Raw genomic sequence first — 6,351 nt, 5'->3', positions numbered from 1 at the left:
TAGCTGAAGGCCGCCTGCACTTAAATATATATATCAGGGGCAGTGGTAGCCTAAAGGTGAAAGTTGTGCATTTTTCACTGGAAGGCTGCCGAACGAATGAATGAAAACCACTCTATATTCCTTCACCAGCTACTGTCACCGTGCCCTTCAGCAGGGCACTTAAGCTGCTACTGCTTCAGCGCAGCAATAAGCCTAATAAATGTGAAGCACAGCAATGCTAAGTAGGAAGACATATTCTCAGGACAATATTCATATTATAACTTGGTTTATTACTGCTTGGGTTATTGTGGCTATCTATGTGTAAGTACATAAGTAAATGCTGATCGGGGAACAGGGCTAAAATGGTAAAAAAAAAGTCCATCTTCTTTACCTGACATAACCTAAGATAATTTGGTATCAGGACAGTCACGTAACTATATGTTAGCTTAAAATAAGGATTACTTAATGTGATATATCAAATTCCTTAATTTATAACAGTAAAATGTTGTAAAACAACTTCTCAGCTGTAAAGTGCTTTTCCCTGTTGCTTAATTTTGTCATTTATTTATTATTTAAAACATCTAAAAGCAGCACAAAAGTCTCATTTACTTTTATATGAATGGGTCAGAACCTTGGAGCAAGATAGTGCTGGCAGGGACAAGACAATATCATATTTCATATCTGATTGTGACTTTAATACTGTTTATGAAAGGTAAAACATGTGAGCAGCATTAGCATTAGCCTGTATGCAGAAATATAAAGGCTGACTGCATGGCTGTTTATGTGGTGCAATTCCAGGTATAATATGTGACAAGCGTATATGTGCATGGAATGTGGAAACATCTCTCATGTCAGTAACAACAGGAGAAGCGTGTGTTTCTGCATGCAGGTCCATGTCATTGCATGCATCCTGCATGAAAATGTGCATGTCATTTAATTGTACCTCCGTGTGTGTGTATGTTTGCTGCCAGCATGTGAACACACATTGAGTGCATGTGTGTGAGAGCGTCTTGGCTCGTGGTGGTTTTGTCAGTGCATGAAAATCATTTATTCATGTTTCCCTCTGTGTGTGTGTGTGTGTGTGTGTGTGTGTACGCATGACCTAAGAGATGCTCTTTGCTTCCATGTGTAGCTTAATGTTTGGCTATCATGTCTGTATCTCTGAGCACTAAATTCTCTGTTTATGTTCTCCTTACTCATCTCTTTCAAACTTTTTCCTTTCATACCTTTCCAGCCCTCTTTTTCCCCCCCCCCCCCTCTCTCTGACTCCCCTAAAATATCTGTATCTCTTCATCTTATTCTTCTTGTGTGTAGAGGTTAACCCACCACGCAGCATTTGTCACACACAGAGTGTGTCTGTGTGTGAAGGAGGGTTTTTAAAAATGCATATATTCTATAAGCGGGAGGAGGAAACAGAGCGTGGTGAAAAGAAAAATACAGCCTCTGTGTGTGTTGTGTTAGTTGAGTTGACATCTGATCTTGCTGAGTATGGTAAAGAAGAAAGTGCTGAAAGTACTCTGTGTGTGGGGGGGATCCTGTGTGTGTGTGTGTGTGTTTTGTGGCCTGTATGTGTCCTCATTTCTGTGTGGGTGGTAAGAGGAGGGAGTAAGGGAATAGGGTGTGTGTGAGTGCACTTAGTTTAAGTGTCAGCATGCCTTAGTTTGTGTGTGTGTGTGTGTGTGTGTGTGTGTGAGACAAGCAGGAAGAAAAGAGGGGGAGTCGGAGTGAAACAGAGGCTGAGAGATGGATGGCAGGGAGGGTGATGAGGGAGGGAAGAAGCCTAAGAGGAATGAAGGAGAGGGAAAAATTTCAGCGATTTGGAAGAAAGAGGAAAGATGGAAGTTGGAACAGAAAGAGACACTTTGAGGCGAAAGGCTGTTTCTATTCTTCACTTTCTTTCTTATTCCAATTTATGTTTCAGTATTCTTCTCGACGGTATAAATGTTATATGAACAGCATATGTTATCATTGAATGTTAAATCAAAACTCTGTCCCTCTGCCATCCTTTATTCTCTGTTTCTCTCTTTGTCAGAAAAGCGGTCTCTCCAGAGATTTTCCAGACAAATACACCAGTTTGATCATCCTCACACACGCATTCACACATGACCGCAATCTTCTCTAGACTTCATCTACAGGCAGCAGAAGTCTTTTACCTCTTTCTTCATTCTCGGTGTCCTTGTGTGTATTTTATGTTTCATGTTTTCTGTCCTTGGTGTACGGTTACATCAATAGGGAAGTGTCTCCCTGAAGGAAATCTATCAATATTTCATCCCATAACTGCTGAAAATGCAAGATCGACAAGCGAGGAAAAAGGCGAGGGGAGAGGAGCTCGGCTGTAACAAGCGAGTCGTAACAACTGAATACAGATCCAAAAGCAGAGTCGGGAGAGACAGTGCAGGTGTAGGAAAACTGACTTTACTTTGTCAAAAGGGTAAGTTTACAAATGTCAGATTCAGAGGCGTACGGCACGCAAGAGTCAGAAGGTTGGCAATGGGTCAATCTGAACAGGTAAAGGCAGGTAGAACAGAACTAAGGCACGAACACTAAGGCAATAAAATAAACTATGCCCTGTTTCCACACCAGAAACTTTTCCAGGAGCACAACAACCCTTTGTAGGGATTCAGTAACTTTACCTTCATTTTGATTGTAAGTGATCTAGTTCTAGTTTTGGTTCTGTTAATCAGATAATACATGTCAGTTCTTCTTACACTAAAAAAATATTGTTAAGTATGATATGTTTTCTTTACCTCCTTCATATCCAGTGGATGAAATGGGCCAGTGATCACCAGTACTGAGTATCTGCACTTCTCATTTTTGTCCAGAGTACCCTTACTTCTTATTGAGTACCGCCACCATTTTTTTCAAGGGGTGTGCAACAGAAGTCATGAAATAATTGTCTAAAAGTAACTCTGATGCCCCAAAATCCACCTAATAAGTTCAGTTTTTGGACCTTAGTATTTCTAAAACCTTTCTAAGACATGAGAAGAGGGAGCTCTGTGTTAAAGAGGTGAAAGTCAATGTTAATACCTCCACTGAACCCTGTAGTGTTACTATGGCGCTGACACAGGACTTCAATTAAAGCTCAGACTCTCTGGCCACACACACACACACACATACACACACACACACGGCCATAGTGCAGACAGGCCTATTGATTTTTGCGGTAACACCATCCTGTCACCACATACAGTGGTAGGCTACCTCTGTGACCTCCCCTCCCTCACACATCTCCTCACCTCTCCTCTCCTCCCATACATGTGTAAATGTGACACTTGACACCTCTCACCTCCCCCTCACCCCTCTGTCCCCCATCTCTCATTACTCTCCCTACATCCTTTTCTCCCGCTGCTTACACCTTCCACCTTCTTCATTTCCTCAGATGCTCATTTCAGCTCCACCTCCTTCTCTTTCTCCTGCCTTCTTTCTCTCCATCCCTGCACCCTCTTCCTTTTTTCTCCTAAAAGGATTGTTGTCAGGATGAGAGAGACAGTGATTGGAGACATGGTGGGGGCTTTTGTTTTGCCAGTGCTGCACAGGGAACACACACATGAAAAAAAGCCCCCATATAACACACAAGCAGTTACATACGCAGATAAAAAAGGACAAATATGAGAATATCTCACCGATCCCCCTGAGAGTGAGGCAGAGGAAAAAACAGAGATTTCCTGCTGTGTTTAGAAGCTTTGGCAATACTGCTCAACAGTCATGCCAATACCTAACAGAAAAGAGCAAAGAGAGAAAGAGAAGAGGAAAATACAGATATGAGGAAGTACAAAGAGCGAGAAAAAACAGATAAAGGCTAAAAAAAAACCTTCACAGGCTCCAATAACCTTAAAGATTGATTGCAACCCCTAGGTCATGCTTATACTGGATCATGTCTTACTATATAAGATCATCAGTTAATGGCATTTAAATGGTGAAAGCATTGCCTAAGAGTACACATTGTTCATAGTGTATGTTTCAGTACATGTAACCATGCACACAGATCAGAGAAAGAGCCTGAAATTAGTGATTACATGTTTTTTAAGCCAAGTAGTTTATCCTTTAGCAGTATAATTTTAATATGAACTCAATTAACTCTTAATGTTTTTGAATAAATTACATTTGTATACTCAGGAATGTAGTGGGAAATAAAAAGGCTGAGCTGTTTTCAAATGGTTGCAATCGGCAACTTCGCTGTTAGATGCCGCTGAGTCCTACACACTGGTCTTTTAAAATAGATCATGTGAATGTAAACACGAGTAATCATGGAAAAAGACATCTAGGATGCTCTCATAAATCATGTCAAAATGAAGAAATAGGCCACATTGTGTCATGTTTCTTTTTTTAACATTTGGGTGAGATGAATGATATGGATAAATGACCCAAGAAGAGAAGAAGAGGAAAATGATCAGTGGTATTAATATCTATAACCGATCTGAGTGCCTGGTGAAAAAGTCACACAGAGATTAGCACATCTGGATCTGTTGAGTGTCTACAGAGGAGGAGTTAAAACGAAGGAGTGCGGCAGGGAGGGAATAAATTTAAGGAGTGTTTTGCAGTATCTTGGGTCTCCAGGATCCCCCACCCTCCCAACTCCTCCAGCTCTCTCTTTCTCTCCTTCTCTCTTTCCAGCCAAAGGAAAACTCCTCCATTCCCTGCATTCCTTTTACATTCCAGCTCCTTACCTTCTCTACCTCTCTTTCTACATCAACATCACCTCCTCCTCCTCTTTTGCCCATGGCTCTCTGTCTACCTTACTCCACTTCTTTCCCTCTATCCCTACCTCTCTTCCTTCTCTCTCTCTCTCTCTTTCTATATCTCCCTTCCCCCCTCCCTCCTCCCTCACTCTTTCCCAGCATGCTCCAGTGGGCCCATGGAGGCAGGGGGCTCGCCTGAACCCTCCACCCCCAGCAGGGGCCCTCCAGCTCAGCCTTGCTGGCTGGCAGGCTCCCTGGCACACCTCCAGCACAGCACACACACACACACACACACACACACACACGCACACACACGCACACACAGATTTTTCTCTTCTCTGCTGGCTTGCTGTCTCTTTCTGGCTCCTTTCTGTTAGCCTCTCTTGCCTTCAGTCTTTCTTCTCTTTCTATAATGCATTTCTTTTTTCCTCCTCTCATTTATTTAATCTCAATCTAAATTTAGTGATGTTTGATGTGCATCTCTTATTTAGTGAGTACCTTACTGTAAAGAAAACCTGAGTAATTGTAATTATGTGTTGGCAAAATTAATAATACTGATGTTAGTATGATCATTTTAAACTCATCTTACAATAGCACACATAATATAAGAGCAGTTTTTATGTAATTATTACTACCAAAACTATCAAAAAAATGGTAATGGTTGCACAGTCTCAAAAGCTTTTTTATTTTTGTGCAGGCATTATATGGGAACAACAGCCAGCTATAGAATAAATGTTCCATGTAAGACATTCTGGGAATTTGCCAGCTCAGGACCTGGTAAGATTTCTGTAAATCCTTCATCATGAATCTTGTGGGAACAAAACCTGTAACATTCTCTACTGCAACATACAGATGCTTACAACATTTCTATTTCAGGCAACAGCCAGCAAGGCTAACATTATCACAAAGGGACTGAAATCCAAATGCAACAAAAAGAGGAAACATCAAGCAACACGCATCATCAGATGTTTTAGCAATATGGCAGGCAGGTGGATAAACATGGCCTTTACAGTCGCCAGATCTCAACCCAACCGAACACTTATGGCAGATTGTGGGACTGGATGTTCCACAGTACTTTCCTCCACCATCATTAAAACCCCAAATGATGGAATAGTGTTCAGCAGAGGCTCAGAGACTTGGAAAATCTATGACAAGGAGGACTGAAACCGTTCTGATCACCTTACTAATACACTCTATATTTATTTTCTGTTTAATCCTAAGCGTAATTGTATGAAATGATGTATGTATATTACAACTTTTATGTTTAAACAGGAGATTGGTGTTCTTAGTTGTTGCAATATGTTGTAATATACGAAAGACACTGGACTTCTTTCACACTCTCACTTTGACACAGACAATGAACAAACTAACAGAACAGAGAGAATACAGAGAGTGGGAAATTTTATATGTAACAGTTTGATTCTCCAGTGTTAGAAATGAAGAATTCTCTTTTGCCTTTTTTTTTTTTGGACAAAATTGCCAAAAAGATCATATGAAACATTGATGAGATGTGTGTGTGTGTGTGTGAGGCAGAAAAGAGAGAGAGAGACAGAAAGAGAGGAGAGAGAGAGAGAGAGAGAGAGAGAGAGAGAGGCCCTCAGTAATTTGGTATTTCCTTTTTAGACAGGGGGAGAATGGCCAATGCCCTCATTTTCAGTATAAAGTGCACACACACACACACAAACACACAATG

The 6,351-nt window shown here is 41.1% G+C and overlaps 1 protein-coding gene across 1 annotated transcript in view; it reads right to left on the bottom strand.

The window, feature by feature from the left end:
• The window catches only part of wnt5b (wingless-type MMTV integration site family, member 5b), a 76,234-nt gene that overhangs the window by 47,221 nt on the left and 22,662 nt on the right, over positions 1-6,351 (bottom strand). The window lies entirely within an intron of this gene.

This window comes from Morone saxatilis, unplaced genomic scaffold (genome assembly GCF_004916995.1).
Source record: "Morone saxatilis isolate NCDOM2014 unplaced genomic scaffold, NCSU_SB_2.0 Contig10, whole genome shotgun sequence".
NCBI lineage: Eukaryota > Metazoa > Chordata > Actinopteri > Moronidae > Morone > Morone saxatilis.
The sequence above is the reverse complement of the archived record's forward strand: the minus strand, read 5'-3'. Positions and strand labels throughout refer to the sequence as shown.